The following is a 24,182-nucleotide window of genomic DNA, read 5'->3' as shown; positions in this document are numbered from 1 at the left end:
ATTATTATTATTATTATTATTATTATTATTATTATTATTATTATTATTATTTATTACAAGTTACTCACTTTGTATCCTGGCTGTGGCCCCTTCCCTCCTCCCCTCCCAATCCACCATCCCTTCCTTCTCTCCCCCTATGCCTCTTCCCTAGTTCACTAATAGGGGAGGTCCTTCTCCCCTTCTACCTCACCCTTGTCTCTCGGGTCTCATCAGGACTGGCTGCCTTGTCTTCCTCTGTGGCCTGGCAGGCTGCACTCCCCAGGAGGAGGTGATCAAAGAGCTTGCCATTGAGTTCATGTGAGAGACAGCCCTTGCTCCCCTCACCAGGGAACCCACTTGGAGACTGAGTCTATGGGCTACATCTGAGCAGGGGTTTTAGGACCTCTCCCATGCATGGTCTTTGGTTGGGGTATCAGTCTCTGCAGGGCCTGATTTAAATTAACACAGTATCCATTTCCTTTATCAAATTTACATATGGCAATGAAAAACAATGACAAGGGTCAAATATAAAATAAATTAGAGTTATAGTGAATGATTTTTAAAAATAATAATATTGTTATCAGAGTTTACTATGTTTGGTAAACTTTATTCATGGGATCCACAAAGGAAATCACTTATGCAAGCAAAAAAGAATATGGAAGATGCTAACTTTGCTTTCAGATACATCATTATAACTCCGAACAAGGAAGAGGAATTGATAACTTAACAGGTGGTTGGGTTGGAGTTTAGGAGATTACTCAACATTTAAAGCAATTGATGCTCTAACAGACGACCCATGTTTGGTTCCTAGCACCAACATACATGACAGTTTAAATTAAGTAAATATAAAGAGGGATTCTGGCATACGTATAATCTGAGTTTTTCTCTGTTATGCCAAACTGCCTTCTTGAGGTTCTCAATTTGTAGTTTTCCTGGATGAATATGAGAAAAGTCTTGTTCCTGATCCATTGGCAACATTGTCAAATATTATCAAATATCTATTTATGGGTTGGTCTGTTTCTATTCTATTCAAGTGTTTGGCTGTCAGCTCTGTACAGGTTAGACAGTGTCTTCACTATTAAAAATTTAGAGTAAAATAATACCTCTAAATAAATTATATATTTTATACTAGTTAAAGTTTATTCATTAATATATATTTCTAGATAGCTTATAGTTTGGATTTTTATAAATGGTATCTTCAACCTCATTTTATTTATTTAACTTTTTAACATATTATTGAGGATATCTATTTCAACTGTAAATAAAAGCAGTGCAGTGATGGCTTGGTTAGATACAAACTCACTGTTGACTTGATGTAGAAGAAAGACTTTGCAGATGAATAAAAATTGTTATATCATCAAGTTATTTTTAAATAAAGGTAGTCTCTTGACAACCAGTTTCTAGTGGACTGTAACTCTTGATAAAATTTCAGCATACAGGCATTCTTGTATGGGGTTCAGTTGAGATTTTTGTACTAGAGAGTGTCTTAATGTAACTGTTTAAAAACCTTGCTTGCCTGTATTACAGAACAATAGTAATAAAAACTGCATGGTATTGGCATAGAAACAGAATGGTGGATCAATGGAATCAAATAGAAGACTCAGAAATAAACCCACACACCTACATATACTTGATTTTTGACAAAGAATCCAAAACCATACAATGGAAAAAAGACAGCATCTTCAACAAATGGTGCTGTTCTAATTGGATGTCTACATGTAGAAAAATACAAATAGATCCATATTTATCAACCTGCACAAAACTAAAGTCCAAGTGGATCAAAGATTTCAACATAAAACCAGACACACAAAATCAGTTGGAAGAAAAAGTGGGGAAGAGCCTTGAACTCAGTGGCACAGGAAACAACTTCCGGAACAGAACACCAACAGCACAGGCTCTAAGATCAACAATCAGTAAATGAGACCTCATGAAACTGAAAAACTTCTGTAAAGCAAAGGATACTGTTACCAGAACAAAACAACAGCCTACAGACTGGGAAAGGATCTTCACCAACCCTATATCAGACAGAGGGCTAATATTCAGAATATATAAAGAACTCAAAAAGTTAAAAAGCAATAAATCAGGTAATCCAATTAAAAAATGGGGTATAGAGCTAAACAGAATTCTCTGTAGAGGAATATAGAATGGCACAAAAACACTTAAAGAAATGCTTAGTGTCCTTAGTCATCAGGGAAATGCAAATCAAAATGACCCTGAGATTTTGCTTTACACCCATCAAAATGGCTAAGATCAAAAACTCAAGTGACAGTACATGCTGGAGAGGTTGTGGAGAAAGGGGAACCCTCCTCCATTGCTGGTGGGAATTTGTACAACTACTTTGGAAATGAATTTGGCACTTTCTCAGACAATTAGGAAAATACTTCTTCAAGATCCATCTATACCACTCCTAGGCATATATTCAAAAGATGCTCTAGTACAAAACAAGGATATTTGCTCAACCATGTTCATAGCAGATTTATTCATAATAGTCAGAATCTGGAAACAACCCAGATGTCCATCAACTGAGGAATGGATACAGAAATTGTGGGACATTTACACAGTAGAATACTACTCAGCAATTATAAACAAGGAAATAATGAAATTTGCAGGCAAATGGTGGGATTTAGAAAAGATCATCCTGAGTGAGGTATCCCAGAGCAGAAAGACACACATGGTATGTACTCATTTATAGGTGGATATTAGACAAATAATGTAGGGTAAACATACTAAAATCTGTACACCTAAAGAAGCTAAGCAAGAAGGAGGACCCTGGGTAAGATGATCAATCCACACTCAGAAAGGCAAACAGGATGGACATTGGAAGATGGAGCACACAGGAAACAGGACAGGAGCCTACCACAGAGAGCCTCTGAAAGACTCTACTCGCAATGTATCAAAGCAGATGCTGAGGCTCATAACCAAACTTTGGGCAGAGTGCAGAGAATTTATGAAAGAAGGGGGGGACAGAAAGACCTGAAGAGGAGAGTGACTCCACAAGAAGAGCAACAGATCCAAAAAATCTGAGCCCAGGGGTCTTTCCTGAGACTCATACTCCAACCAAGGACCATGCATGGAGATAATCTAAAACTGCTGCACAGATGTAGCCCATGGCAGCTCAGGGTCCAAGTGAGTTCATAGTAAAGGGAACAGAGACTGTCTCTGACATGAACTGATTGGCCTGCTCTTTGATCACTTTCCCTTGAGTGGGGAGCAGCCTTACCAGGCCACAGAGGAAGACATTGCAGCCAATCCTGATGAAACCTGATAGGCTAGGGTCAAATGGAAGGGGAGGAGGAACTCACCTATCAGTGGACTTAAAGAGGGTCATGGGAGGAGATGAGGGAGGGAGGGTGGGATTAGGAGCGAATGAGGAAGGAGGCTACAGCTGGGATACAATGTGAATAAACTGTAATTAATATAAAAAATAAAAATTAAATTAAAAAATTCCTGCTTGTGTCTCACAGTTTAATGTTTATATCAAAAAAGAATGATGGATAATTTTTATCTAGGGAAAATAATACAAAGAAACTCTCCATTCTTATTTACCCAGTTTGAAAGCAGCCTGATAGCAATCAATCTCTCTCGTCATAGACTCAAGAAGGCTTGAGAGTTTTTGCTGTTCAGAGGTGGCATATGTTACTAATAGGTGTTCGCAAGAACTCCATTTTCTAAGCTGCCAAACCATGTCTAACACACAATTTTTCTTTCAAGGAGGGTTTCATTGAGCAATGGAAGTAGATGACTGACTGAACTTTAATTTGAACAGTGTTTCAGCAAATGTCTGGAATTTCTAGGGAATATTAAAAGGTGGAGTGTGCTCATGAATACAGGGACCTAGGAAAAGACAGGGGTGGGGCAGGAGGGTACTAGGGAGAGAGTAAAACTTGTGTCTATGAGGGGGTTTGCTTATATTTATATATTTTATATACCATATTTTTATATAACATAATTCATATGTATATGAAACCTTTGAGCTTCACTAATAACATCCCACTTCTCCATCTACACTACATGATGTTACTAGTAGGCGTTTTCAAGAACTCCATTTTCCAAGCTGCCAAATTCTGTCTGTTTCATAATTTATAGTGATGACTTTCTTTGCCATGTTTTTATTTTTGATATTATAATTCAGTTACAACATTTCCCTTCTCTTTTCCCTCTCCAGACCTTTGCATGTAAACCTCCCCATTCATCTTAAAATTTGTAGCCTTTTTTTCTCTAAGTGTTATTAGATGCATATATTATAATATATACATTTCTAAATATAACCTTCTCAGTCTGTATAATTTTACTTGTGTGTTGTGTGTGTTTTCAGGGTTGACCACTTGGCACTCGACTTTAGTTTATAATTTATTCATTGGTTGTAATGAAACATCTTATTGGATGGAATATAAATGTATAAAAGGCATAATGCACTTAAACTATGTTTTTAAATATGCATAATAGCTCCATAGATTATATAAATATGAGCAGCCATTTACATCTATCAAGCTAAGATATCACTGTGAATTTTCAGGGTAGAAATCTTAAAGATAACAGATTTTTTTGGTCAGGGGAAATATATGGGTGAGTACATGCACTGAGGTTAACATGAGTCCAAGTCAGGGCACCTGAAATTTCTCATATTTAGGGGTTATGCAAAATGGAACTGAGACTCAAATTTGAAATAATTTTTGTCATCATCACTAATACAACTTTCCTTCAAGGGAAAAATGAGAAATTAGAAAAAAATGGCTTCCAAAGAATATGCATAGAAGAGTAGCGGCTGGCTTCACCGTGAGATAGTTGTTTGAGGTCTGTTTTGCTTATATGAAAAAGATATGCTATATTGCAAAAAGTCTAAACAAATCTAAGACAACTTCTGAAGAGAGGCCAGGATAATTCTCAGAGTTCTGTATTGCCCATGCACACTTATGAATGCTAACTGTTCTTTAACTATTCTACTTGATTACCACAAAGGAAAAACAAAAAAGAGGGTTCTGAGAAATTCACAGCTTCACACTGTCTAGATGACTTCCCAAAAGGAGAAGACACAAGAGAAAATTATATCCTATAACTTAATAATTTTTGCAATAAAGATAACCAAGTGTATTGTAGATGTTTTCAAATGAATACAAATGGGCTTTGGTAAGATTCTGACACAGAAGAGCTGCACATTATGGCACGATCTTTTGACCAAGCATTTGTCCTCTTTATATTAATAGACCATAGTTCTCTGCAAACAACTGGTGCATAAAATATCAGTAGAGAAAGCACATCGCCGATGTTGGACTGAATGTAATAGATGTAGGTGCTCCATTTCAAGCTATTTTTTAACCTTCCTTGCTCCGTGAAATAATTTAGAAATGGTGCTAAATGATGAAAAGGGTATTCACTGATGATACCGGAGTGGCTCACTAAGCCATGCATATACACACACCACTTACCTAATATTGCAACCCCAGCCATCCTTTAAGACTGAAATCTTTCAATCTAATTTCTGGCTAAAAGATAATAGCATTCCTGAGATTGCAATCTGGAATAATGGGAAGCTTTGGGATGCAGATGAAAACCCAAGCGTTCTGATCTCCATCTGAGTTCTCTCTATGCTACGGACTGGACTATTTACTTGGCTGACTCTAGAACACAGATTTTTATATCATCAGTAGAGAAAATTTTTTTGCTGTCAGTTCGGTATTAGAAATTGCATTGGTAATGAGTCAGAGCCAAGTTTGCAGATCATTTTTTTCTGTAATAACCATTTCATCCTCTAGGGGGAGTTAGATGGTGGCTTTACTATTGAAGAGCCCTATATGGTCACGGAGTGTCCTTCTAATTCCATCATTTCCTCTTCAGACCTAGTTTGAGTACAAGCTGCTATTGTTATAGTATTAAAAATGTTTTTCTTTCAGAGCATGAAGTACTGAGTCCAGAATGAGGAATTCCATTTCTGTCTTCCTGACAGAATGTTTACTGATGTGGAAACCTGAGCCTTCTACACTGCAGCATTCTGGGAGGAAATGTGAACGCTGTTGCAATCAAGGGCATTTTCCTGTCAGTGCCCCACATGGTGTGATGAATGGATTTCTAATCACTAGCATTGTTCCAGTTGGATACAACTCCATGAGTCTAGAAAACTCTATAAAGTTGAGTTTTACTGTGTTCTGCTTAGCAGCAAACATTCAGTGGCCCAGGAAGAGGTCAAGGAATTATGCAGTCATAATGCGGCTATTTCTAAGTGTGTGGGTACAATTTTTTGCTTATTCTTCAATAAACTCTTCCATATCTTGATTTTTTTTAAGTTGCTTGACAAATAGAACCTACACTGGAATTCCGTCGGACACATTTGCTATTGTTAGGGTTTTCATGAGGCTTGTGACTTTATTTTTGAGTAACGAGCCTACCAGCTTATTCACAGTGTTAAGAAAACTGGACAACTTTTAGACTGCCCTATGTATGCCTGCCTTTCTTTCTGCCTTCCTCCATCCTTCCCTCCCTCCCTTCCTCCTGTCTCGTTCAGGCAGGTAAACAGGATAGACACTGGAAGCGGTAGAAGAGAGGAAACAGGGCTGGAGCCTGAAGAAGCAGGATAGAAAAGGACTCAGAAGGGACAGGAGAACTTCCCCTATCAGTGGACTGCAGAAGAGGGATGGGGGAGGGAAAGGAAGAGAGGGTGGGACTGGGAGGAGTTAAGGAGAGGGAGCTACAAGTGGAATACAAAGTGAATAAATTGCAAATAATAATAATAATGATAATGATAATAATAATAAACAATGAATTAAAAAAGACAGCGGAAAAAAGAGTAGGATGTCAACCCATGAAACTGTTTTTAAATGTGGGGTATTTCTGTGTGGAGAATGTGTAGAATCAAGGGAAATCAAGCTGATACTGGCCAACATTTGGGAGCTATTTCTGTAGTTATCACTGGAGAGCAGATGTGCAGACTCCAAGTTCCTGCTTCCATTTCTGACAGAAACAAGTTTCAAAATCCCACCTCTTCGATCTTCTCTTTGAGAGAATAGCATAAGAAGTGAAGGAGCAGCAGAAACAGGACAGAAAAGTCCGGGTGTATCTATGTCTAATATATCTGCATAGGTTTTAGTTGAGAACTTGTCCTTTTCCTGAGCTGTCTCTCACTCTTCCTTAAGACAACCTGTTTGTGTAGGGTCAGAGAAGGTCATGCCAGGAGACCACTGTGGCCATGGGATGTGGAGTTTACAGGGCAAAGCCACACGAAAGACGGAATCATCTAAATGTTGATCCTTTTGAAGATCTGGGAAGTATGCCTTCTGGTATTTTGCAAGAACCAGCTATTTCTGAATTGTTACTCTACGAGAGATCCATTGAGTTTTCAGAATGCCTCTCTCTATATCATTCATTTTAGTGTCACTTTGGGTTACCAAAGTTCTCACAAGTGAGTAAAGCCACATTCATTCCATTGTCAAAATATTCCCCTTCATAACAATTTTGAAAATGACTTTTTTTTTCTGAATGAAGAGCCATTTTAAAACTAAATTACAGCATTTTTATTCTGAAACCACATTTGTCGAGTACCAGCTTATACAACCAAGCCTTCCTTTGGTTAGTTAAAATGCAACAGTCACACATTTTCAGGTGATGTCATCTAATTTTAAACATGTCTCTATTTATTGCACACACCTGCAATTCCTCTTGCACGTTAAGACTTATCGTGAATTTGGAAGTGACCTAAATGTGTTCTAGTATAAAGGAGATATTTACCAGGAAGACAATATGATTCACAACTGATAATATAATGATGTTCCAACCTTTGAAGATTATGTTTGTATAAGTTCTTCAGGAGTGTAGATCCCTGTAGTGCTAATGCATGTGAATGCAGAAGAGTCCAGAATGGTATGTTGGCTCCCCAGAGCTGGAGTTACAGTTGTCAACTTCCCGGTGTGAGTGTTGGAAACCAAACTAGGCTCCCTAGAAAGAGCAATAAATTACTGAGCCATCTCTACAGTTCTGACTGCACAGGTTTAATACCTAGTCATCGATAGATAGGTTCAACATTAATTCTCATTGTATTATTTTTGCAGAGAATAATATATACTCACGGTTGTTCAATTTGATTATCAACATGTTATTTTGAAACTCATGTTTGACTTTTAATGGGGCCATTACTGTCAGTTTGAAATATTTATGGCATAAGGAAAATGTAAAAGCTATAGCCTGGACTCATAGGTAGTACCCACATCTGATTTTGAAGGTGATATTGATTAGTTAATGTCGCTAAAATGTGAAGCAGACAAGAACATTTTCTCCCTCTTGAAACACCCATAATGGGAAAATGAACATCATTATACTTAAAAAGAAATTTAATATGAAAATTCTAAAATCTGTAATTTTCTAAACATTAAGGAAGAGATGTATCAGGTAAAGGTGATTCTTGCAGTTTGATGCTTTTTTAAAAATAACTTAAAATTGGTGTCATTTTAATCTATGTTTTCAAAGGCTCAAAAATTGTAGACAAAATGGTGCGTGTGCTGAGAAGTGAAATACCGGCACACAGTTAATGAGAAAATTTTCCCACCAGTCTAGTTAATCGGCACTGTGGACTCCCTGACCGAGTACCCAGAATTTAGTAATCACTGCAGTGCTCATCCCATTGTACTGTAATCCTTTTCTTCTTGTCTGTTGTCTATTCTGTACTCTATTACAAGCCATTCACTTCTAGAAACTGTATTTTAGTCACCTTTGCATTTCAACATTTATCAAAATGCCTACTGAACAATGAGTTAAAATTTACTGTAATAATTATTTTCTGTATGAATGAGCATTACATGGAGAAATAAAAAGAGAAGTAATACCAGAGGGATCACATTTTAAAATACAGGCCACATATACTTGACCCACGTACTCCTCCAGCCATGAATGGCAGCCAGTTTTTTACAGATATGTCTTTATATAACCTTCTATTTTTTTCCTCTGGAAAAAAAATTACTATTGCAATGCCTGAGAGACCATTCCTAACACCTACCTATATATTTCTACTGAGTAAAAGCCATTAATTTCTTCTAGGACAATCTTGGATCTGTGACATCTAGTTAACAAGTAGTCACTGTCTTTTATCATCTCCTAAGTGAACAATTCTAAAACACATCCTACACCATGTGAGAAAGGTCCAAGGTGGGTGCATAGTGAACCTCATTTGGCAAACGTCCAGTTCCACTGTTTATTTCTATTCTCTGACTTCCACAACTGTGGCCCGAAATCATCCCATAAAATAAATGATTTCCAAAGACACTTCCTTTTGGCTTTTGTTTTGTTGTTGTTTGGGATATCGTTTCACATTCCAGGAGTGCCTCAAGTCAGTTTGTAGCCGAATATGGCTTTGATCTTTTTTTCTTCCGATACTCCAGGCTCTACCTCTGGAATTCTGGAAATACACGCATGTGTCACCCCACCTGGGTTACTTTGAGATCAATTTTTAGAAGAGATTTAATGTTAAGATATCACCCAAGTGATTAGTAAGACCTGTGCAAATCACTTATATTTTACTTTTATTATTATACCTAATAACTTACGAAGAATATAGACTAAGGACAAGAAAATCATATCGTTATGAACCTAGGTAGGAATATTGATTGAAGTTTATTAGAGTTTTGTATAAAACCCAGAGTTCTATCAAAGCCACATCAGTACCATTTATGCTCTTTTCACATCATTATTCAGAGAAATAACACACAACCTAAATATCACAGGAGGAGGAGAAGAAGATAGGGAACATTTTCAAAACTCTTTTAATAAGAAATTATTAAAAATATAAGTGATGAACTGGGCATAGAGGCACATGCCTTTGATCCTAGCACTCAGGAGGCAGAGATAGGCAGATGGCTGTGAGTTTGAGGCCAGTCTGGTCTGCAAAGTGAGTCCAGGAAAGCCAAGGCTACACAGAGAAACCCTGTCTTGAAAAAATACCATATATATATATATATATATATATATATATATATATATATATATATATGTGTGTGTGTGTGTGTGTGTGTGTGTGTGTGTCTGTGTGTCTGTGTGTCTGTGTGTCTGTGTGTCTGTGCAGGCCAGGTAAATCTTGATGCTATATCCTATGAACGTAATCCATCTCTGCCTAAATAAAGAGTAGAGTTGTCATATAAGCTCCTGTTTAGTCTTTCTAATTTGTTTATATTTAGTATTTTTGCATATATATGTTTATGAAGGGCCACCAAACAGCTTTCTCTTTCTTTTCTTTTGTTATGCTTTGGAATTATTATGGTATTTACATAAAATAAATTATAATAGTTTAACTAATTTATTAATAATTAATTACAATTTATTTATTTTGTATCCAGGCTGTAGACCCCTTCATCTCCTCCCAATCTCACTCTCCTTCCCTCTTCTTCCCCTATGCCCCTTCCCTAGTCCACTGATAGGGGAGGACCTCCTCCTTTCCTACCTGACCCTAGCCTATGAAGTCTCATTAGGGCTGGCTGCATCATCTTCCTCTGTGGCCTGGAAAGGCTGCACCCCTGAGAGGAAGCTGATCAAAAAGCCAACCACTGAGTTCATGTCAGAGACAGCCCCTGGGCTTTCGTACTAGGGAACCCACTTGTAAACTGAACAGGGGTTCTAGGTCCTGTCCCGTGCATGGTCCTTGGTTGAAGTATCAGTTTCTGCAGGCTCCCTGGGCCCAGGTTTTATGGCTCTGTTGGTCTCATTAATCAGTTCCTGTCCCCTCCAGGTCTCTCTATCTTGCTCTTCTTCCATAAGGTTTCCTGCACTCTGCCAAAAATTTGGTTATGCATCTCAGTATCGCCTTCCATACCCTGATGAGTAGAGTCTTTCAGAGGCCCCTGTGAAAGGCTCCTGTCTTGCTCCTTGTCTTCTACTTCCAATGACTATCCTGTTTGCTCTTCTGAATGAGGTTTCAGCCTCTTCCCTAGGGTCCTCCTTGTTGTTCAGCTTCTTTAAGACTGTAAATTTTTAGATTTTAGTATATTTATCCACTTATAATTGAGTATATACCATATGTGTCTTTCTGCTTCTGGGTTACCTCACTCAGGATGATCTTTCCTAGTTCCCACCATTTGTCTACAAATTTCATAGTAATGGGAAGAGGGGCTGCCTCTGACATAATCTGATTGGCCTGCTCTTTGATCACCTCCCCCTGAGGGGGGAGCAGCTTTACCAGGCCACAGAAGATGACAATGCAGCCACTCCTGATGTGATCTAATAGACTAAGATCAGAAGAAAAGAGAAGAGGACCTCCCCTATCAGTAGACTTGGGGAGGGGCATTGTGAAGAAGGGAAGGGAGGGTGGGTTCGGGAGGGGAGGAGGGAGGAGCTTATGGAGGATACAAAGTGAAGAAAGTGCAATTAATAACAACTTTCTCAACATCCTCCATCCCAGGAACATCCTCTGTCTCAGCGAAAAGAGAAGTTTAGCTCCCTTACTTGATGCCACATTTTTCTTCAGGCACTATCTAAAGATTATGTTTGTTTTTAAAGCAAAGTTGGTCAAATTTGTTTTTAATATATATTTTATATTTTGTTTTTATTAGTTACAGTTTATTCACTTTGTATCCCAGCTGTAGCCCCCTCCTTCATCCTCTCCCAATCCTACCTTGCCTCCCTCATCTCTTCCCATGCCCCTCCCTCAGTCCAATCATGGGGGAGGTCCTCCTCCCCTTCCATCTGACCCTAGCCTATCAGGTCTCATCAGGACTGGCTACATTGTCTTCCTCTGCAGACTGGTAAGGCTGCTGCCCCCTCAGGTGGAGGTGATCAGAGAACCAGCCCATGAGTTCATGTCAGAGACAGTCCCTGTTCCCATGCTTGGGGACCCTTTTGGACACTCAGCTGCCATTGGCTTCATCTGTGCAGGGGTTTAGGGTATCTCCATGCATGGTAATTGTTTAGAATATCAGTCTCAGAAAAAAAATGCCTGTGTCCAGATTTTTTTGGTTCTCTTGTGGAGCTCCTGACCCCTCCAGGTCTTTCTATCTCCCCCTTCTTTCATAAGATTCTCCGCACTCTGCCCAGAGTTTAGCTATGAGTCTCAGCATATATTTTGGTAGCATTCACACATGGTAATTCTCAACCTCTCCAGCTCTGATACATGCAGGCTTTCATCACAACTGCTCTCTCAGGAAAGCTCCCATCAAAGTCACCAGTGACATCTGTACACCAAACTCGATGGTCAATTTCCAGTCATTATCTTATTTGATCTGTCAGTTGCATTTGATGTAGGTTAATCACTTTCAGTTTTGGAATACTTTCTTCCCTTGGCTTCTACACATCTAATTTTGTGTGGTCTTTTTCTGTTCATTTCTTCTCATTTTCCTTTTATGAGTTCTTGTTTTGCTAACTTCTAAAATTGAAGCACCCTGAGACTCAGCCTTCAGGTATCTTTTACTCATAATAATCAAAATAAACATGAATATCTAAGAAAAGTAATGACACATGAAAGACTTCAGTTAGTGAATTAAGGCCTCTGCTCTATGATGATTGATATGGTTATCTTTAAATCAACCACATTTCCATTTTTTTACTGTTTCATCTGGGTCTTGTTCACATTTCTTCTTTTCTTCCAACTTTTCCTTAAATATTTCATAATGCAATATTTTCAATATTTTCATAATTTCAATATTTTATATCATTCATTTGGTTATTATTTCTATACTTTGTTCTTGTTATAGAAAGCCTATCATTCAGTTATTCATTTAAGATTTTCAGTGTACATTGTCAGTTTATCAGAGCAGCCATTCACTTAATATACAACTTTAAATGTATTGTAAAATTTTACGATGATATACTAACATTTTTTTCTGATCTAGTTAGTGAATATTTTACTTCTTGGATTGTATGGGCTATAAAATGCATTGTTGTTTACATTAAACTAATATCTAAAGATATTTTATTAGAGTAATTTATACTGTCCACATGGATACTTTATAGTATATAGTTAGTAATTCAAGATTAGTTATAATCACAGTATCACCAAATAAGTATAATAGTATTTCTGCTTTTATACATCTATTGAAATTTTTTCATTTGCTATCATTACATTTTATTTTTTAATTTTTAAATTTTAATTATTAGTATGTATTACAATTTATTTACTTTGTATCCCAGCTGTGGCCCCCTCCATCTCCTCCCAGTCCCACCCTGCCTTCCTCTTCTCCCCTAGCCGAACTTTGGCAAGAATGCATGAAATTTTATGAAAGAAAGAGAAGATAGGAGAGAGGACAGGAGCTCTAAAAGAAGACCAACAGGGCCAAAAAACTGGGCCCAGGGGGCCCGCAGAGACTGATATCCAACCAAGGACCACACATAAAGAGGACCTAAAACCCCTGCTCAGATGTAGACCAGAGACTCAGTTTCCAAGTGGATTCCCTAGTAAGGGGAGCAGGGGCTGTCTCTGGAGTGAACTCAGTGGCAGACTCTCTGATCACCTCCACCTGGGGGTTGGGGGGTGCAGCCTTGCCAGGCCACAGAAGAAGATGATACATCCAGTCCTGATCCACTGAATTTTTGTTTATATCAAAGTACATCTGTCTTCTTTTCTTGTTCAAATGAAGATCTGCAGTACTAAAATCGACATACGTACCTGAAAAATGAAAACTGAATTATTTATAAAGAAATGAATATTCAGCCAGACAGGTTTTGTTTCCATTTTAAAAACTGCAATCTTCCAGAAAACACAACGGGTCACTAATCTTTCCTACCTAAACAGACACATCACAATTGCGGTTGCTGTAACACATAACCACACTGAAAACCACAGGCAAGGATGACACCTTAGACTGTGTGTCCAGCCTATAACTTAATATGTCTGTACGTGTGTGTGGCTGTGAGTGAGCTTGTGAGAGTGCACACAGGCATGTGTGTGTGTGAGAAAGAGAGAGAGAAAGAGAGAGATCAAGCAGGAGCAGAAGAGAAAAGCTGTAATAAGAACGTATATGTGACATTCGTGTGCTTATAAATGTCATGGAAATCAAAGCTGTTATTATTTCATCTGCTCACCGTTACCTTTATTTTAGGCAGAGTTGAAATTACAGCATGGTAACTATTGAATTCCAACTGAATGGTTACTAAGACACCAGGGATGATCTTTGTAGGATTTCATTAATTCATTGATCTCAACCTTGATAGTTTTGATTGCAATGGTGATTACATAGCTGTTACAAAATTCTGGCTTTTAAATATTAAATAGATAAGTCCCTTGATAAAAATTTCTAAACTTCTCACAACAAAAGATTATTAAGATATCATTATTATTTTGTGACGCCTTCTCTGTGCTTCTGTACTGTCATCTCTTTCCTTTTTTCTTTTCTTTCTTTTTTGGTTTTCATATAGGATTTTTTTCTTTTTTATTGATTTATTATTTATTACAATTCATTTACTTTGTATCCCAGCTATAGCACCCTTTCTTACCTCCCTCCCTCTTCTCCCTCTATGCCCCTCCCCTAGTCTGGATAGGAGAGGTACTCCCACCCTTTTATCTGACCCTAGCCTGGAGGTTCTCATAGGACTGGCTGCATTGTCTTCCTCTGTGGCCCCAGAGGATGGCTCAGCCCCTCATAGGGAGGTGATCAAAGAGCCATCCACTGAGTTAGAGAGAGACCTTGATCCCCTTACTCAAGGTCAATTTCTAAACTTGGGCTCTGGAACTTTTAACTTTTACAGGATAGATTAAACACACACACACACACACACACACACACACATTCTGTTGTAAAAGGCATTTTGTGGCAGTGAGATACAATGCTAATGTAGAATTTCAGGTCTGGTCTGGTTAGCTTTCCAGTGTTTCACATGTCAAAGTATACAGAGTTGATGGCAAAAGAGAGACCAGGAGTTGAGTTTCTTAACAAGCTTACTTAAATATGGCTTTTAAGATTTTGTAGTATTAACTTCTCCAGGATAGCCATTATAATAATAATTTTCTGTCTTGTGACAAGATATCAGTTAACACTTTCATTGCACTTTGTGTGTGTGTGTGTGTGTGTGTATAAAGAAACAAGTTCTAATGCAGCATTTTCATGTATTACTGTGCTTTGCCCTCATTTGCTCTCCATTGCTCCCCCACGTCCCCAACCCTTCTTGCTAGTGTCTTTCTTAATAGTTTCTTCTTTCACTTTCATGTAACATATATTCGTTACCATCCTTATTCCCCCATCTCCCTCCCTTTAGATAGATCAACTTCTCCCCTTTCATATAACCCTTTCTATTTTTTCAACTCTCTCCCTCTCTGTCTCTCAGTCTCTCTCTTGTAGATTCTACATGTGACAGAAGATTTGATATTTGTTCCCCTGAGTTTCACTTTAAGTAATTTTAAAACAACTATTTTCATGGAACTTTTCAGATGTGTCTTCCTAAATCACCTCACTTTCTGCTTCTCAAGCTCACATTGCTTGTGAGCTTCTTCAGAAGTAGCTGGGTAGTTCAGTTGTGATAGCGCTTGGTATGTAGCTATGCATGAAGCATTTTGTTCTTTATCATTTTTATGTACAATATATTTGATCACAGTTTTTCCCTCCCTAGCTTCTCCCAGATTCTCCCTACCTCTCTACTCACTTTCTTTCTCTCTTTACTTAGAAAACAAACAGGCAAACTAAAAACCCAAATAAACCAGTATTTTGAAAAACAAAGCACACACAAACACACACACACACACACACACACACACACACACCATGAAAACACACAATAGGAAGCCAAGATATACAAGCAGAAGTAAGATTTTAAAATGTCCAAACAAAGCAATAAGAGACAAAAATTCTACAAAATATCATTAATCTCATTTTGTATTGGCCATCTATTGTTTCTGATCTCACCTACTCTTATGTTTAATATGCCTAGTGACATACATCATTGAAGATTACCAACTTTTTCTTTGCATGATCATGTCAGTTGCAGATAGATTCTTGGTTAGTGCGGGAGCCTGAATCTCCTTAACCCCTCAGTGTATGAGGATTTTCACATGAGATCTTTTGACATCTTCCTAGTACCAATCGCTCTTTCACACACTTGCATCACATACTCATTTTGGCATGGTTGAATTTTCTTCCCAAAATGCAAGCTGAAATTTTATTACCATTGTAACAAGGTGAGACCTTCAGGATGTATTTGATCCTCGGAGCACTGCTTTCGTGGAAGGATTAGTACAACTGTTAATGGAGTAGGTTCTCAGTCAAAAATAATGAGCTTGTCTCTCTTTCCTTGACCTTGTCTTGTGTTTCCCTTCTGCTGTGTTGTGATGTAGCAAGATGGACATCCAGGGAAGCTAGTACCACTGTCATGGACTTCCTTGCTATCTGAAAAATACACTTGTGTTGTTTACAAAACTTATTCTAGGCATCTGTTATGGGAGTGGGAGATGGTCTGAGATACTTTGTGTCTTGCTTGATTCAGTACTCACTTCATTTTGTGCATTCTGTTCCATGGTCCTTTCTGCCTTTTTTCTCTCTTTTTATATAGACTTTATATATGGAGCAATAATACTCATAGGAAAAATGAGCAGAAATTATAATTTTTATAGTCCCCTCACAAAGCCCCACTTCTATCACCATCATTCACTCAAGTGCTCTGTTGGTAACAGTAGATGAATTATACAGACATATAATCACTCAAAGGTCTTTCTCAAGTTCAGTTCTCAGCACCGAGGTTTACAGTCACCTAAAATTACAGTTCCAGGGATCTTATCCCTTATAACATTTCAGAAACAAGCACTAGAGAATTTAACATAAGGAGGCAGCTACAATTTTCTGAAAGGCTTGCTAAAATAATTTTAATTTTAAAATACTTATAAAAGCTCTCATACAAGTTCTTTATGGAAAACTAGTTTCTAAAACTGTTATTAGAATATTTTTTTCTTTTGTTATGTTTTGTTCTAGCAACATTCTTGTGAATCATAGAATTATACATATTCTGAAATCAGAATAAAATAACATTTTTTCTGATTGAATATTCACCACTGAACCACAATGCATGCAATTATGTAACTCAAAAAACAGAGTAAAAAAATATTTCATATACACACACAACACACTCACACATATGAAAAAAACTAACCTAAAGGATGTTATACGTGCATGGTCTACAGATATAAATATAGGCTAATTTCTTGAAATAACAGAAGAGAATATTTCACAATGTTTACAATATCAGTTTACTTGGACTACTGAAAAAAATTCCACGTAAGCATTCAATTACTAATACAGACTCAAAAATCTGGGAGAAAGTAACAAAACTGAAAGAGAGGCAGATAAACTCTGAGAGAGATGAAGCTGTCTTGGCCACTCCTTACTACGGAAGTGGCACATGCGTCACTGTTAATATGGACACAGTACCGAAGGCTCCTGGAATTAGAAGATGCGTCCCCATCAGTTATGACAGCAGTAGTCAGTGTCACCCGGATACCCTTTTCAAGCTTTGACTGTCAAAGTGGAACAAATTTTGTTTCCACATTCCCAGCTTCAGGGTGAAGTTAGGTAAAATAATTTTAACTTGCCTAAATAATTTTAACTTTAAAATTATTTTAGGCAAGTCTTTCAGAAAATTGTAGCTGCTTCCTTATGTTAATTCTCTAGTGCTTGTCCCTGAAATGCTATTAATAGTCTAGAATAGGGATCTAATTTCTACACAGGGCTATGTCTTTTCTTAGTTTTTTTTTTTTTTCCCTCCTCTGTTCTTTGATGGTCATGTCATTTTCTTTTCCCACAGTGTAGGAGTTTCTTAAGACCGTATTTGCAGGAAACCAGACCTAATACAGTTGGAGGCTACTTGTTAGCTATTTAGGAGACTTGTCTCCTAGATGTGGTGAGAAAGGACACAGAGTAGGAAGCTACTAGCTAGTGTGATGTCACTGGCGTCTCAGAGCAGCAAGGGGAACGTTTACTGTAGGATTGTGATACTGGATAACTGTTGCTAAGCACTGTCAAAGAGATAAAAGCAATACTTATATCTATTAACAGGATTTAAAGGAAAGGTCAAGGGTCAAGTGGCCTTCTTGGCAGTAAAGACACAGTTGCCTCCAGCAGCAGGAAAAGCAAGCTTATGGCCAGGCATGAGGCTCACTTGCCAGGGGAATTGAGAATACACATTTTTAGTTTCCCTACACAAATGTTAATTCGTGATATTTTTTATTTTCTAATTTATTGAATATGACGTATATTAGAATGTGAATGTGAATTAAGTGTGAAATTAGCTAAGTTAAAACACCTGTCTCCCTTTGTGATACCATGAGCCCAATAATGATAATCAACATGTTATTACCACATCAGACTTCCTTTGTGTCCCTGGACCTCCTCTCCTCCTCTCTCTCCCCCTCATAGAAAAAAAATTTCACTAATAAATTATATTTCCAGCTTTATATGTGTATGGGAAAAATGAACTATTGGATATTAACAGATCTGAGTTTTCCTTACACATAAAATAGGTCCATAGCAGGGAGAATACTGAAAAGAGGAGGCAGTGAGAGGATGTTTTAGATGGTACAGTATTAGCATCGTGGATTGCTGGAACGTAGGAAGAGAAGACTGGCTTAGGGTGATGAGCTGCTCTACAATAGCTGTGCGACAGGACAGGAGGTTATCAGTTATGACTCTCCATCAAGAGCAAGCTTCTCATTTCCCAAATACCGGCTCTGACCTTAACTCCAGACATTTTTACGATCACCATAGCTGATAACTATTGCTGTAGAGTGGCATCTGTCAGGATTTACTCTCTCATTGCAACTCTCTGGCTGTGTTTGAGAGCTGGTAACAGAATGAAAACAATGTCTGGACATTGGGATCTTCTGCCCTGTCTTCCTTTCGCTCTTTCTAGCGATTCAGCCACAACATAGTTAATTCAAAATGCATGTTTTTCAGTGAATGATGTGGGAATTCCATGGATACTTGCCAAGCTTGAAGAAGTCATGTGGTGACCACATATCATAAATCACTTTGCATTCATGGGAAACAGGCCCTGGAGCTAGAATAAAATAGAACTCCATTGAAATTTTCATTATCTTAAGGAATAAAACAACTGAAATGTCTTTTTTTTTAAATTCTGGCTGTGAAATCTTTTGATTACCTCGAAGCAGTAGTAGTTTGTTTTAAAAAAAAGTTATTTTTGAGAATGTCGTATATCTCAGTGTGAAGAAGTGATGTGGGGTTTGTTGCTGTTGTTGTTTTTCAGTGGTCGCACTGTTAGACCTTGATCTTGTACTTCTTGTGCCTTGACATGTTGTTAGAATATTTTTCTATCTTTGCCCTAAGGTGTATAATTAAAATTGTTATTTCAACATAGGAGAGGAAGCAGAAATCATAAAAAGTTCCCGAACATTTTGTCTTATCTAGTTTCTATTTTCAAACCTAAGTTCTTACATATTGGTTGTTATTAAATTTTAGTCCTTGGTCTTTCTCTTGTTAGAGGAAAAGATAAGAAGCAAAAGTAGCTTTGATTTTTATTCTTACAAATACAAGGTTTATATCTACCAAAACCAGATGAATTGCTTAACAGTCTTTGAAATCACCCAATGTATATGTCTATCTAGAAACTCAGAATATTATCTTAAATGGGGAAAAAAGACCTTTGAAGATTACTTTGGATGAAGTTAGGCCCCAACTCAAAAGATTACTGCCCTCAGAGTGAAAGAAGAGAATATAGATGGAGTTATGCTAACATACCCATTGATACCGGGAAGCACTAGCAGACAGAAATTCCTCTCTCTTCTCTGGAGCCTTTGGAGGGAGAATGGCTCAGCTTATACCTCAATTTTAGACTTTGATTCCAGAATTTTAAGAGATTGCATTGTGTGTGTGTGTGTGTGTGTGTGTGTGTGTGTGTGTGTGTGTGTGTTCTGCTTTGTGGGTATGAGATGTCTGTCTGGTTTGGTACACATAGGACATAAGTGCAGATTTTGAGATCAGGGATTGAGTGATGCTGAAACCTTTGGTGAGAGTACAGGATTAAATTCCACTCTACGACAGATGTGGAAGACACAGCAGAGACAGGTTCTGTTACCTCAGAGAACATGTGACTTGCTGTCCGCAGAGTGCTGCTGGGGGAAGAGAAACTGTGAATGGTTCATAACCTTCCCTAGTAAGATAAGAAACATGTCACAGAAAACTGTGGCATTTGGCTCAATCTAGTTCCGCTGCTGAATGGAAGGTGGGGAGCTCGGGAGATGCACTGAGCTTCTTTTTCAGAGGATCTTTCCATCAAGCTGATGACAGCACAGCAGCATAGCCACCTTTCTTTTTGCTGTTTGTTATGAAATGAGAAATAAAACTCATGTATCAAGGAAAGAACTTTCCTGCAAAAAGAAACCAGGACATGATGGTTAGGAAATTTTCTTAACTATTTAGAATTCAAAACGTACCCAAATTGGGAGATTCAGATTTGGGAGAAGATGTTCCAGAGAGAGAGAGAGTGCTGAAGTCATTGCTGGACAACGTTTTGCTGAAAAAATGAGAATTAGAAAATCTGTGAATCTGCTGGGTCCTCTCAGCAAAAGGCAGGGCTTATACAAGAAAGACTTGTGAAGGGTATACAATCCAGTGATGTAGATTTCTGTGACATACACAGGACCCTAGCATGTTTGGGATTTTATACTATCCGAAATACTGCAAGCATAGACTGAGCAGAGTGGAAACTTGAGGGAATAAAGGGAAGTGGTCAGACCCTCAGCATTAGACTGGCTGACAGAGCTGTGACATGGAGGGTGTGTGTTACCCTCCAAGAATGAAATTACTGCAAGAGCAGAGCCTTTTCTGCAGAGGCCAAGCCTATTGGCGCAAAGGCAGAGGTCTGAGGTACAGATGCAGCTGTAGGTGGCTTTGCAGGCCAGAGGGTAATGCAGTTGCTGCCACCCAGGTACCTCAGAGAGCAACAGAACCAAAGGCTTAGAGTGTGAAGCCAAGAGCCCCAAGGACACAACATTTACAATATATATATTTCTAAAAATATGTGAACAAAATAACTAGGGAAATGCTTCAGTCTACAACAACTAAAATTACCAAAAAAAAAAAAAAGTATCTTAAAATTCTTTTTGTAAGTCAGGTCAGATACAGAATAGTACACAAGATATGCAGTTGGCTTTCTCTTGGAGAACCTGGGTTTGCGTGGCGATCTGCATAAAACAGGAGAGGAATTGTAGGAGGCAAAGTTAAAAATAGGCTGCCTACTATAAGAGAACACGCATTGAGTAAACCAGAGAAAAAGTTCTGCCCCGCAGTAGAAGGGGCAAGGCACTCGCTTGTGCTATTACAGACGTGAAGGAGGATATTAAAGGTTGAGGGGGACAGGACAGATGGCTCGATGGGTTAATAGAACTTGCTGTGCAAGCATGAAGACCTGAGATCAAATTCCAGAACACACCTTAAAAACTGGACTGGCAAAGCACTGAACTGGATCCCAGCCCTGGCTTGGAAAGGGGCAGAAGGGATGCTTTCTGGCCACCAGCCTACCTTTAGGTTCAGTGAGAGACTTTGTCTCAGGGGAATAAGGTAGGGGGACAGACTCAGAATCCCTTGTCCTTCTAAGGCCTCTACGTGTGTATCATAGGACGCATATGCATATACACTGTTTGTGCTCATATACACACACATGCAGAAGAAATAAAATACAGATTATGAAAGAATATATATAAGTAATGTCAAATATATACGTGTCATACACACACACACACACACACACACACACACACACATGTCCTTCAAACAAAAGATTTGGTACCTAAAAATAAATATGAAAATCGTATCGTGCATAGTTGAAGCATGCACTTGCTGTATTAGTGAACCTGGAGAATGATCTAGGAATATTGAATGTACAAAGGGTGGAGTGTGTTAGAGATGAGCAAGGAAAGTTGGAACACTGAGTGAAACAGTAAAACATACAATTAATTGTACTTCTGGAAAAAGAGGAATAAAGGGAAGGGCCATGAATATTTGAAGTGATAATGACTTAGAATTTTTCAAATCAGATTAAAGGTAGGAATTTTTCACAAAAGCCCTGAAGGCCTAGCAAAAAAAAATATAAAAAGAAGTGCATACTTAGAAACATCAAACAAAACTTGTAGAGTCAAAATAATTGAAAGGTGTTTCAACACTAAGTTGGTGAGAATGAGAAGAGGAATGACCGTCTACATATTAATAAAGATGAATTATTTTGCAGATAATAATTAGTGGTATAAATGAACTCCTATCTATGTTAAGGGCTAGCACACTTCCAAGTATCACCTTATGCTAAACTGCGGCCATCTTAGATGTAACTAGAGCTCAACTGACATTAATTTTACACTTTGTGTAGTTAGTCAAGATAACATTTAAAAAAATGTAAGAAGTGTATATCTTTCAGTTTAATGACGGAGAGGACACCAGCTTGTCCTGACATGGTGCCCACTATCTATAAGCTTCTGCTTGTTCAGTTCTAACTGTCATAGGAAGAAGTTGCTCAGGGTCATAGAACTGGTAGGTGCTGATGTTGGGATGTGAGCTCTTCTGTCTATCGTCTGATTGCAAGTGCTTTAGGTTTATTTTATTGTTGTTGTTGGTTTTGTGTGTGTGTGTGTGTGCACGCACATAGGTGTTCTGCCTACATGTATATAAGTGTATGACACTTGTACTTGGTACCCAGAGGCCAGAGGAGGCCACCAAATTTCCTGGAGATGGAGTTACAGGCAATTGTGAGCTTTCTAATGTGCCTGCTGAGAAACAAACTCTAGTCTTCTGGGAAGGCAGTTGAGTGCTCACAACTGCTGAGCCATTGTCTAGCTTCCACACTGGAGAAGGTTAACCACTGTGTGGAGTAGAGACATTGCAGAAATCAAACAAGGGAATCAAAGCCCTTCACTCACACATTCATTCAATAAATATGCCTCAAACCCTTATTTTATCCCAGGTACTACTCTGGGAGTGACCAATGAGAAAACAACAAAAGTCCAGGGTACCATGTGATGTGACTTTTAATGGAATAATCTCAATGAAGTTAACACGTTAATTGAATGATAAAAATTATATAGAGAAAAGGATAGGAATAAAGAAAAGTTTGCATATTTCTCAAAATAGGACACAATCCAATGAAAGGAAGCAGAATGCTTGAAAAAAATCAAATAGCCAACAAATCAGGCTCATTGATTCTATGTTATTATCAGAACAACTAGTTTGTTGAGAAAAAAAATGACATTAATGGAGATAAAGAGGTCTACTATGTTTTGATAAAGATTCAATTTATCAGGATAATATTCCAATTCAAATGTTCTATGTACTTCAAAATATAGCTTTGAAGCACAGCGAGTACATTTGAAATAAATAGAAGGAGACTCTGAAAAATTTGATTTTAACACAACTGTTATTCATAGATAGATTGAGCAGATAAAAAAAAATCATGTAACATTGAGTATTTGATCCAGACAATTAGCAGGCTTAGTAAAATAAGGTATCTAGAGAACATCACCACCCAACAGTGTGCCCAATACTTAAAGAACACAGAGGTGACAAGTTACATGTAATTGTGTCCTGACTGAGATTAAAAAAAAAAAATCAAAACTTTGGATTTATGTGGACTGTACAACCAGTGCATAAAGGAAGGATTACTGTTGTTCTCCATACCCTTAAGAACAGCTTAGTAATGCACACTAACAGAGACCAATGTTTTCTACAGCTTCTCAGCATCAAGAACAAGGAAGCCCACCACCACAGGACCAGTGTTAAGAGCACATACATAGATGATGGCTAGCTCCGTCAACATGTGGGTCCCCTAGAAATGAGCGAGAGGGCTGTCTCTGGCAGGGACTGTGTTGCCTGCTCTTTGATAGCATACACCTTGGAGGGGCTGCTTTGCCAGACCACAGGGGAAGAAGATACAGAAAGTCCTGGTGGAAGTTGATGTGTTGTTCTGAGTTGGTAGTGGAGTCTCCCCTTCTCTGAGGAGTAGGGAAGGGGGATTTGGGGAAGTGGGAGAGAGAATGGGAAGAGGAGAAGAGGGAGGACCTATGTTCGTGATGTACAGTGAATGAATGAATTAATTAAAAATTATAAAAAGAAAGATAAATACATAAATAAATGAAGGAAAGAAGGAAGGGAGGAAGAAAGGAAGGGAGGGAGGGAAGGAAGGAAGGGAGGGAGGGAGGGAGGGAGGAAAGGAGGTTAGGAAGGAAGAAAGGAAGGGAGAAAGAAAGAAAAGAAAAGAAAAGAAAAGGAAAGGAAAGAAAAGAAAAGAAAAGAAAAGAAAAGAAAAGAAAAGAAAAGAAA

This window comes from Psammomys obesus, unplaced genomic scaffold (genome assembly GCF_907164565.1).
Source record: "Psammomys obesus unplaced genomic scaffold, mPsaObe1.curated_primary_1811, whole genome shotgun sequence".
Lineage (NCBI taxonomy): Eukaryota > Metazoa > Chordata > Mammalia > Rodentia > Muridae > Psammomys > Psammomys obesus.
The sequence above is the reverse complement of the archived record's forward strand: the minus strand, read 5'-3'. Positions refer to the sequence as shown.